Source organism: Pseudonaja textilis, chromosome 2 (assembly GCF_049901715.1).
Source record: "Pseudonaja textilis isolate UNSWEBS1 chromosome 2, rPseTex1.2, whole genome shotgun sequence".
Taxonomy (NCBI): Eukaryota; Metazoa; Chordata; class Lepidosauria; order Squamata; family Elapidae; genus Pseudonaja; species Pseudonaja textilis.
The window spans coordinates 118,601,637-118,614,326 of NC_141991.1; positions in this window are offsets into that span (position 1 = coordinate 118,601,637).

Below are 12,690 nucleotides of genomic sequence, written 5' to 3' on the forward strand. Positions count from 1 at the left end.
AATCCTCGCGCCTTAGTTTCGTTTGAAGCCCCCCCTTCGATGAAACTAAGGCGCAAGGATTCCTTCAGAACCCAAACACCACTTTCCAACCAGAAAAGCTCACCCGGAAGCACTTTCTCGTCAAACAAGATGGCGGTGCCCAGCAAACTGGTGGCCCAGTAGGAAATGTTCCATGGACCGGTACCAGTCCGCGGCCCAGTGATTGGGGACCCCTGATTTACTATATACAGGCAATATTGTCGTCTGGTGGATTCACCCATCCTTGCTTCTTTCCTCTTCCAACAAATGTTGACATCTGGCAGAAGTATGTCCAGTAATCATTCTCCTTAATGAAGGATTAAACAGGTGAAGGTAACTCTTGACAGACTGTTGTTTAAAGCAATGAAATAAATTTAGCCACCTGTCAAAATCTGCTCTGTTTTTATGGATGTATTTTGTGCAAGTAAATTGAAAGAGATCCTGACCAATAGGTGAGATTTAGGCTTTATCATGGACATGGATCTAGCATTATTCTAGGAGGCATTTAAATCCATGATCAAAAAGAGCCCAATTAGCAATTGATAGGCATGAGGAAAATTGTATCATTAAAGCAAAAGTGAATGGACCTACTATATAGCTCCTACCACCACCATCTCCACTGCTGGTCATTGCAGCAACCTAGCAGATACAGAAGGGACCTCAGTGAGTAAGAATTTGTTTATCCCATTGCCCAAAGCACAATGACCCTGAGAGAAAGGATTATACGGGAACGGCCATGCTGGTACTTGCCATGTTGGCACCAACCCATAGATGCTAGGTCCATTCGACCCTTGGTGTGGTCAGAGTGCACCCTTGACAAAATGGACTACAGGTAGTCCTTGACTTACAGCAGATTGTTTAGTGACTATTCAAAATTACAATAGCTCTGCAAAAAGTGATTTTTGCAACTGTTCACACTTACAACCATTGCAGCACCCACCCATGGTCACATGATCAGAATTCAGACACTTGCTAACTGGTTCATATTTATAATGGTTGCAGTGTCCTGGATTCATGTGATCACTTTTTAGTGAAAAGTCAACAGGGAAGCCAGATTCATTTAACAACCGTGATACTAATCTTATAGCTGCAGTAATTCACTTAACAAGGGTGGCAAAAAAAATGGGCAAAACTCATGTAACATATGTCTCACTTTGCAACTGAAATTTGGGCTCAATTGTGATCATAAATCAAAGATTACCATTAGGAAGGAGAACACATTATATCTACCAGGGGGTGGGGTGGGGAGGACTGTCAAGATGAAGGAGAAAGTATTACTTTGACAGTGATATATCAAAGGTTGATTTGAAGGGTCCTTGGTGCTTTCTGAGTTTGACAAACACTGATGATGTTACCTAGTTTGAGTAATGAAACTTCTGCAAGAAAACCATCAAGCTTAGAAAGCACCAAGGATCCTCATTTCAGTCCTAAGCTACAAATATTGGTTAAGTTGATTTAAGGGCATGAGGTAAGAGCTGGAGATAGATGAACACAAAATAATGAAGGAACAGCTGGAAAAAAATACATTGTCAAGGTATATTTGTCCTATTGTTACTGTATATACCCGTGATAGTGAACCTATGCCACACGTGCCAGAAGTGGCACGCAGAGCCATCTCTCCAGGCACACCAGCTGTCGCCTGTTGCTCTTCCGGGTTCCAACATGTGCATGTTCACCGGCCAGCTGGTCTTCATGCGTGCGGGAGCACCGGAAACTGAGAAAACAGCTCCCTGGAGTGCATGCACACGCCAACCGGCTGATCTTCACGCATGCATGCACATTAGAAACCAGAAGACCAGGTGGCCAGCATGCATGCATGTGCCGGGAAGTTAAGCTTCTGGTTTCCGGTGCTCCCACGCGTGTGCATCAGGGAGCTGCTCCTCGGGTTTATGGCGCATGTGCACACATGCTCCCGTTTCAGCACTCAGTGCCAAAACAGTTAGCCACCACTGGTATATACAATCCAGATATTTCACAGCATTTGAAACCTGCAGGAATGTGTCACCTAGTTAATTATGGGGTTGAAGTGAACACTATCATTGAAGTGCAACACTATTCTCCCCGAAAATAAAATACCTTGTCATTTGGCTGTCCCTTGTTTTTGTGCTAAGATTAAAAGAGTTAAGTTTAATCATCCTATCCCTGCCTTGATTTCTGTAGATCTTACATGAAGCTTAAGTCATGCATTAGCATTTAACAACTTCATCTTCTCTGCACTAAAAGAACAAGCCCAGCAAGCGGTGTTGTGTGTTTTTCTTTGCTGTTCTTCCTCTTCTCCCTGTATATTTATATATCTTCGAAATAAAAGCAATTCACACACATGTACTTTGTTGGAAGAAAAGCATCTTTCAAAACATAGCCAGGGAAAGGTTAGTTTCTCTGCAGACAACAGCCCATATAAACAAGATGCAATCAGATAAAGAAATTACAGTTAAAAAATATTGCCTCATTTCCCAGGCTCAGAACTTTTCTTTCCCTTTTGCTCTTTTATTTTTAATTGAGAAAGATAATGAAAGAGGAAACTCGAAACCACATTTCCATTGATGTTCGAATACACAACTGCCTGATTTAAGAACTGGAGAAGATCAAAGAGAATGGTTTTCATTCTGATAAAATTATAGCTGTTCTAGTGGAGGGTGGAGGCTCCTTTATGAACCCTGTGAACAAATAATTGTTCAGGCACCTTTCCTCACCTCCAAAGATCTAATACACATGTGTACGCACACGCGCGCACACACATACACAGAGCCATCATTCTGCATTCCTTCCACTGCAAACTCTCTGGGGCAGAAGAAGATTAAAATAGTTTTGTAATAGGTACATGGCAATGGGATGACACAGTGACACTATCCATCAAAGCTTTAATGAAAGAGCCACTGAAAGCCAGATAATGGGTGGGCCAACCTGAGCCTAAGTATATTTACACCAAATTGACTTCCATTATGTTTGCTGATCCAAGAAAGCTAGGATTAGTAAATAGGCTTCTGAGTCCCATTCTGGAAAAAAAAAAGCTGGGTTAGAAATGAAAAATTAAGCAGTGGTTCATTCACATTGGAGAAGGGAGGGAGGGAGGGCGGGGGAAGGAAGGAAGGAAGGAAGGAAGGAAGGACTCTGATAGAAAAAGCATTTCATTGTTTGGATAAATAATGTCCTCCTTCACACAAGTAAGCTATTTTTAAATATTTCCAGAGGAACAAGTGAGAGGTATACAAAGATTCATACAGGCCAGACCTGTCAAACTGGTGGCCCATAGGCCGGATGCATCACATGCAGGCCACACCCACCCCTGCTTCGCAAAGGCAAAAAACTCCGCGATACCTCACAATACGACACATGACATGATTGAGTTTTGTACTCATGATACAGACAAATCAAGAACTAGGCCTGCATGAATGTGTCCTGATGAAGTCACTGACCTAAAGATCTCAAATGAACACATCACAGAATGACTGACTTTGGAAGGCGGGGGAACGGCGAAAGGATATCATTATTGAATGGAGTGACTGGAGCCATGAAAAGTAGTATTGTATCCTGAAAATATATTTTACAGCTTCTTATATATTTAAAGTAATAAAAATGATAGTAATAAAAATATAGGGCAATTTTTTTAAGGATGACTGTAGGAGAAAACCATGGTCATTCAGCAAGAAAGGAGCATAATCTCTTTCTTTCTTTCTCACTCCCTCTGTTTATGGATGGAGGGATGGACAGACGGATGGGTGGAGAAAGATATTAAAGCAGGAGAAATGATACACATATGCAACTCTAGTGGAGACAACCAGCAAAGTATCCTGAAAGCTACTATCCTGCTCAACTACAGATTTGCTTCCTTAGCGTCCAATTAAGAAAGTCCATGTCATGCTTTAAATATCACAGCATGCACCACATTCATAATCATAATAATAATACAATATATATAATATAATGTATTATATAATAATACACATGGAGCAGTTTAACTTTCTAATTTAAAAATGGGGCCCATATTACATATCGTAAAACCACCAAATTCAACTTGAAAAGGCTATTTATTGGTGACTTCTCAAAATAAGTCAGGTGTAAAGATGGACAAAATAGACATTTTATAAAAGCAGTACATTCTTAATGATAATCTGTTGCATTTAACCATCAGTAGAGTGTCAGCAATTATTTTGCATCCGTTTAGATATCAAACCAGCAAAAACAAGAATCTAGACCCTCAAGCAGACATGTTTCTTTGGCAGTAAATCTTACTCAATCTAAAGAGAGTCATTCTCAAAGCACTGGACAGTTTGAAGTGGAATTGGGGAGTGCAGAGATAATTAAATTATAGATCCTTGGACATTTCCAGCATCCCATGAGCAATCCCAGTTGTTTAGGCCATGACTACAATTTATTGCCATCAGTGTTCATTTAAATAAAGTACTTTCCTACTGATTCCAAGAGAGCTTCAAAGCCCATGGAATACTTCATTGATTAAGTTCCGGAATATTCCTTTTCTGTTGATATATATGGGAGTTATACCCTGATGATGATATCTAAAAAGATTAGACTTACTCCAATCTTTCCAGTGACTCAATTATTGAGCTGGGACTTGGACTCTGTATTCCAGATGCAGATCCCAAGCAATCCAGTTTTCCAATCTGGTTCAACCCTGCCCAATGTGGAGGGCTTGACCAAAGATACACTGAGATCAAAGATTCATCTGAGATCAATCTCTAGCACCTCAAGAGATTCCTATCCTTTGCCATTGAACAAACCAAGTTATTAAAACTAACATCTCTGGAGGGGGGATGAGTCTGCCTACCGAGATGAGGTGGACTGGTTGCTTTTGTGGTGTGGAGACAATAACTTGGTCATCAACACCAATAAGACCAAGGAGCTTATTGTGGATTATAGAAGGAACAGATCAGACATCCAGCCCTTGCTTATTAATGGAGACAGAGTGGAGCAAGTGGCCAGTTTTAAGTTTCTGGGTGTTACCATGAAAGAGGACCTGACCTGGGATGCCCACATTACAGCCCTGGTCAAAAGGGCCCAGCAGAGATTATACTACCTGAGACTTCTCAGAAAACAACAACTGAATGAAAAAGTGCTGGTGACCTTCTACTGCTGCACCATAGAGAGTATCTTAACTTACTGCACCTCTGTATGGTTTGCCAATTGCACAGTGGCAGTTAGGACAGCATTCCAGAGGGTTAATGTCACTGCCCAGAAGATCATTGGTTGCCCTCTCCCCTCTTTGGAAGAGCTTTATAGCTCCTGCTGCCTTAAGAAAGTTCAAAACATTCTCAAAGATCCATCTCATTCTGGGCATCCTTTTTTTGAACTATTACCATCTGGCAGACAGTACAGGATGATAAAAACAAGGACAAATAGGCTGAAAAACAACTTCTATCCCAGGGCAGTAGCTCTTTTGAATTCTACTATAGAGTGCAGTGTTGGTGTGGTGTTGGGGGTTTTCAATTCAATGTGTGGAGTGTGAAGGATGTGTGTTTGTGTTTATTTTCATGGTCATGATGTGCACTGAAGATGGTGTTTGATTTCGTTGTACGAGGTGCAATGACAATAAAGTAAACTAAACTGAAGAATGCTTTTTGAGATAGTACAGTGAATCATCAAAAGCAGGCAATATTTTGGCATACTTAAGGCATATGGTCATTAAAGCCATGCACAATCAAAAAGAAACACAAGGAGATTGACCTAATCCCGCTGTTACTCTGGAGCATTTCTTTCACATTAATGTGACATGAGTTTGCAAACAGATGGCTGAGGACATTCAATAGTTGGGCTGTGTGCCAGAGTGAAATAAACTGATCATGCATTTCATAAAATCTGTTCCTGGTTTATGAGCATAGGATGATGAAGAAGAAGTACAATTATTTCCATCTTCCTCTACTACACCAAATATGAAAAGGCAACATTTAACACAACTCTTGACTATTACAGAGGAATGAAAATATCCAGAGCTATTTCCAAACCTCCAAACAATGACTTGTTTGAGAAGGAATAGCCATAGTTTTAATTGCTAATTTCTTATTAATCATTTCCCCAAAATTGAATAATATAAATACTTTCAAAACTAAATTGCAGGTCTTTCTTGGAGGAAGATAGAAAAAACCCTCAGTCTAGACTCTAGACTCTAGTTCAGGGATCCCCAAACTGGGCAACTTTAAGACTTGTGGACTTCAACTCCCAGAATTCCTCAGCCAGCTTTGCTGGGGAATTCTGGGAGTTGAAGTCCACAAGTCTTAAAGTTGCCATGTTTGGAGACCTCTGCTCTAGTTGGTCACTATTCTCAGGAATAGCTTTAGCTCCTTAACTAACTTCTAGAAAGTTGCTAAGGAGTGGGCTAGTTTCCAAGGAAAAGCTGTTCTACAAAACTAGGTAGCATCTCCTGGCCTCAGCCACTACCCTCCTTACTTCTCAAACCACCAACTGTTTTCCTAAGGATATTATATCATATATGTTATGATTGAAAAGGCTGCCTGGCAAATAGCCAGATGCCAACCCTATATAGCTGTAACCTATAACTTTGCACCTTATAGAATGAAACTATCATTTGAATTGTATCTGGAAACTTCTTGTAACCAATGCAGAACCCACAACATATGTATGATATGCTCATGGTGATAAGTGAGTGCATTTTATATAAGTGCACTTTTCAAGTGGTCTTCAAAAGTACACCCTTGAGAGAACATTGCAGTAGTCCAGCAATAAAGGCATGATTTATATCAGTGCAGGAATTAAAAAAAAAACAGCTTTAATTTGCCAAGAACAAGTCTTGCCAAACTAACCCAGCCTCCTTATTTGAAGTGGTGATTTCCTTAATTGCCGGTGGGAATATTGTGGATGTAATATTGCTTGGTTTCAACAAAGCATCTCACAGAGTATGATAAGCAAACTACTTCAATGTGGGTTGCAAAACAACTGACAAAATCCATTGAGAAGAGACACAACTGGCTCAAAAATTGTATTTAAAAAGTCTTTTTCATAACGCCTTCCTCTTACTTCTGCAGAACCTTCTGTCTCCAACATCAACCTGTAAGACTGAAGAAGGGGGAAAGGTCAAGAGCACAGCATGGTGAATCAGGGAGGTGTCACACATGTAGAAAGTTTTCATAATTTGGGACAAAACACAGAAGAGCCTTTAAAACTCGTCTAAAATAACTTCCTCTATTTCTTGCAATGGAAGGTCTATGGAAATTCTCAGTCATCCAGGTCATGGTAATCCCAAAGGTGCTTTTTCAAGAGGCAACTGGACTTCCTTGCTTTTCTTTGAAAACAGTTCACTTCTCATCCAAGAAGCTTCTTTAGCTCTTATGGATGGTGGGGAATGGAAGGATTTATATTTCTTGCAGGCATCTAGTCATTTGCATTCTTTTAAAGAGTCGTTGATCCCACCTGGAGGCTTATCTGTGTTATTAGGGTCACCCGAGTAAAGCAAAGGGGTGCAGAGCCTTCCTGGAACATTTGAAAGGACTATGTTGTAGACTGGAGACAGATGGAGTTGTATCCCTCCTGCTCTGTTGAGAGAAAAAGCACCTTTGGGTTGCAATGGAAGGGTTAAATCTAGGAGACGAGAAAGATGCAAACATGTTTTCATCCTGACACATGGTTTATCATCTCTGAGGTCAAAATGGCCCCAACAGAGCAGGTAGAATTGTCCTGCTCAAAAAAAAAACTTTATTAAAATCATTGCATATCAATGAAGTGAAAGAATTTTAAATGGAGAGAAAGCCAGTTGGCAGCCAATTGCCTGCATTTGCATTATTAGACCATTTTCTCTGATATCTAGAGGCCATGTGGTAATTTAACTGGGATGCATTTATATAAATTGCCTACAGTTTCACTTGTGAGAAAAATGCCTTCAAAACATCAGTGGCAAAGATAGGCGTGTAACACCAATGAGGATTTTTGGGGGGAGAGGGACATGGGAAGGGTTTAATAGTGATAAATAGAGGGGGGCAATTTATATTAGGATCATCGCAGGAAAAGAAAGATTCAACTTCTCCTTCCCCCATCTCCTATTATTAAGCAAAAATATATTTGTGTTAGTATCCCTTTTAGCCTGACCCTGACAAATTGAACAACACAAGAGACTGGGAGGATATCATGTTCTTTGCTGCAGATATGTGACAGTCATTTAATTTTATCAGCACGGAAGAGTTTTTGAAAATAGTTAAATTTGAGGGGAGAGGAAGAAAATAATATTTTTTGAAAAGGTCCAATGCTGAGCCTGAAATCCAGTTTTAAGTGCCAATACTATGCCTGAATTCTGCAGAATGGGAAACAATTCAATGCCTTTTAATATCAGGAAGGACCAGGATTATGCCCTATCGATTACAGAGATAAGGAAAGGATAACTAGACACTCTTAAAACAGACGTTTGTTGAAAATCACACTGCCGATGCTTGAATTGGAGAATTCCAGTGCACAGCACATACATTTCTCTGCTAGTTTTATGAAAACAGCATTTAGCCGAAATCATGGAGAGGAGAAGTGATTTCCTCAACTGAAGCGGCAAAGGAAGTCAGTAGCTGAAAGCCACTGATTTACTGTTTGGCCAAAGCCTACCAACATTCAGCTACATACTGTACTTCTAATTCTCACCACTCAGCTCTGTGGCTGGGTAAAACAAAAGAAATGACTTTCACTGGGATCATTCCAAGAGCTTTCTAGATTAGAGATTACCCAGATCCCAGTAGCAGTGGGGGTTGAAGGAGACACCCGTGGCACCAAAATTACAGAGCTTCCCTTGTTCTGCTCAATCACCCTGCCCCCTCTTGACTTTAAAACAATTTAAAGAACTTTGCTATGCCACAAAGCAAACTACCAACCTCTAGCATGGTCTTTATTTCCAAGAATGTGTGTGGGCTCCATACGTGCCATTGGCATGGTTAGAAAATAAAACTGAGGAGTGGCTGCAGCTTTATGCTTTAATCAGAAATTCAATATGGACTTCTCATCCCAGAGGTGACAAAAGCTTCCTCGGAAACTAGGAACAGCAGTTCCTAGTGTCCCTTTAAAATGGCTTTTAGTGAAGGAGTATTTCATTCACCTTGATAGCCATTTTTTGTGCCCATGAAAAGCTTTCCAGGTTTCCACGCATATTCAGAACATTGGAGACTGATTTAGGAGTCAATATTTGTGTTTTGAATCTGGCTCAGAACTTACCACAAGAACTGGAAGGATCTAAGGCTCAGATTTGTGTGTCACTTGTCTTAGCTGAGCTTCTTCATAAAGGCATTGCTCTATCCTTTGCTCTCCTTGAGAAGAACAGTTGAAGCAGCACAGGTTGAGTGGGCACAGGTTGAGTAACATCCAGGGCAGAGCTATCAAACTCCTGGCCCATGGGCCGGATATGTCATGTGTTGGCCACGCCCACACCCAATTTAGCAAAGGAGAAAAAGATGTGATTCATCACGTGACAATGCTGTACAATGTGAGTTTGACACCCCTGATCCAGGGAAATATATGTATCAGAGAAGTCTCTCTTTCTGCCCCAGTTAGTTGACTTTTAGACAGGATGCAGCTCAATCATGTGTAGACTTCAACAAGTTCCAATGGCATGTTCTATATCCGCTAGGCTGGCATCCAATTTGGAATAAATTAGAATATTAAATTTCCAGGTGTTTGGTGGATGCTTAAATATCACTCTTGTATTATTAAAGAAAATACAAAATCTAGCCAGAGTTAAAGTCTTTTTAAAAAGAAAGCCTTACTTTCCTCTGTTCAGGTTGTTCATTTTGATCCAGGGTAATTCAATTCTGGGTAATTCCTTTGACTCAGATCTCTAATCCATCACCTCAAAGATCCATTAAGAAGTGGCAAAAAAAGAATGCTTAAGTCACCCATTAAAAAGTACGATTTGCTGTTGTAAAGTGCCATGCTATTTGAGAGAGAGAGAGAGAGAGAGAGATGTTGATGTAAAAAAAGGAAAAAGAATCTGGGATGAGAGACCAGAGCAAGGAAAGCCTCAGAAATGAAAAGAGGTAATAAAGTTTTAGAAAGCTACATATTGAATCAATTTTGAGAAAGACATTTAAAAGCTTAAAATTAAAATCTGATGCTATGTGTGTCAGAAGAAGGAAGCATTCCGGCTTCAAACATTAAGAGTTTCAAATGAGGGTCAGCAGTCAATTTAAGGAGGACCAGAAAGACCCAAATGGGGGAAATGGCAATAATTAGGAGTAGGGTAGAGTAGAGTGGAAGGCAACAACCAGAGTAGAGTACTAGGAGTAGAACAGTAGGCAACAAGGAGGAATTGTGTCATGAGCAAGACAGCTGAAACTAAATTCACCTCACACAGATTGAAATAGTTTCTGGGAATCCCATGGCCTGAAAAAGTCATCTTTGTTTCTCTAAAATCCCAAATTATTGCCAAAATGAAGGCTGAGAAGTCTACCAAAGTAGCACCAAGTCCTTAGCAAGTTGCTACCTTGCCTGTCCAAAGCTCTTGCTTTCATCCTGAAAAGGGGAAGAGCAGCGCTGAGCCATTCCCTGAGAACATCAGACAGCATTAAGTGGCTCAAGAGCTGCCAAAGTAAATATGCCAATATTTATCCCTAGACAAACACAATAGACAATTGTCCCCTTCTCTGGGCTCCAAAAGACAGAAAATTAGTTGTTTGTCTTTCTTGCTGCTTTTCCCCCTGCCGATCTTCCCAGTCTCATCAAAGATTGCTAGAAGCAGAAATGTCATCTGGCTCAGAGGCCCCCAAAATTGGTCACTGAAATGATGGTTCCGGAGCAGAATGGTGAGGGGGTGCATTGAAGGGGGAAGGAGCTGATGTCTCAAAAAGCCCAAACAAGCTGGCTTTGTTCAAATGTAGTAGGATTTCAGGATAAATAAACTAAATGAGCGGGATGCTCAACATGAACTTTGAATCGCTACTCTGGGAACGCAAAATAATTTCACAGCAGAAATGATGTCCTTGAGTTCTATCTGGGCTTTGAGGAGCAAGTACTTCTCACTGAGCCTATAAAATGGTACATCAAATTTCTGAAATGAACCTATCTGAACACAAAGTTGGCTGAAGCATGATGAATTTATGGCATCTATTAATGTATGAGGGGAGGTGGTATGTCGTCTGGCCATCTGGGACAATAATGATAATAGCAACAGTGATGGATTTCTGTAGCACAGGGCTTTAGAGGATAAAGCCATGTGAATCAATCAGCAACACATCAAAGCTAATAGACAGGAGCTACCACTGTTGAAATGAAAACTGCCAATCAAAATCATAAAGAGCCTGAAATGGTCTTCTTTTGTCGGTGTTCGGCTTGGGTCCTTGGCCATAATAAGGTACATTTTTGTACTTGAGAACTTTGGTGTGGATTATATATAGCCTTAATATAGCATGCCACCAAAATTGTGTTGCAGCCTGACGGTTCCAATTAAGCTCGTAATGTTCTCATTGTTGTGTTTCATCCAGATGGTCAAACATATCTTGTATTGGGCTGTAAGGCTAGACCAGGTATACAGACATTACAGCAAGCTTTGGTCACATGCACCTGCTGTTGAGAATATTCTTCTCCTTTCTGAAGTTTGCTAGTGTCATGCCCCAGAGAGATTGACTCTGAGGATGAGGAGGAACAGCCGACAGGGAGTGGAAGTGTGGCTCCGGAGGTTGTGGAGAAGACTGGGGAAAGGCAGAGGTCAGTTGGGCAGTCAGAGGAGGACCCAGGCCCATCCCCTATCCATCCTAGGGTATGCAAGGAGGAGAGGATAAGGGAGAGATGTGGTCTACTTGGAAGGAGAGGGCCTTGATCCTCTTCATGGGCTGCAGCTGTGACAATTGAATAAGAGGATGGACTTGTATACAGGAGAACGCTGGAAACAAAGTGTGGAAATAGCTCTACTTTATGGTTCCTCTCTGAGTTTGATGTCCTTCCCAGTGTGTGTTATCTGTGGATGTCCTCCAGCTCTTATCTTGCCTGGTTTGTGTTGCTTTTTTCCTTCTTCTTGTAACTGTTGTGTGGGAGTATTTTTGTCTTCCGTCAAGGATATTCGGAGCTTGGAAGCAAAGTGAAGGAATAAAAGGGTTTCACTGTTTTTTTGTGACTGTGTTTGTTTTGTATCACCACCCTGGGTCATCATGGCTAGGGGTGCAGATAGTCCTCTTTTAACAATCATTTGAATTTACAATGGACTAAAAAAAGTTACTTACAACCTGTTCTCCAATTTACAACTGCAGCACACTCACCTCCATAGTAACTTATTGGTGTTTTGGGCACTTGACAATCAGCTTGCATATACGACCAGTTGTGACATCCTATGATCATGATCTCTGACATTATTGCTGATTTTTGCCCATTCAAGAGAATGGATTCACTTAACAACCACACGGTTCACTTAAGAAGCATGTGAATCATTTCGTGACCACCGTTGAGTCACTTTACAACTTTAGTAAAAACAAGTCAGATCTAAACAAGCACAATGACTTATGACCAAAATTCCACATCCAACAGTAGTGCTTAAGCGAGGACTACCTGCATTTATTTGTTTGTTTGTTTGTTTGTTTATATTTCACATTGGTAAACCATCCATCTTCCTGAAAGAGGGACTTTGTATCTGATAAAAATATCTCCCTGCATCAGATGCTTGGCTAATCACAGTCTATTATGTCAAGTTGAATAAATTAGAAGACACTGAGAGGAAGATAGTTTCCTAACATTTTTATGAAACTT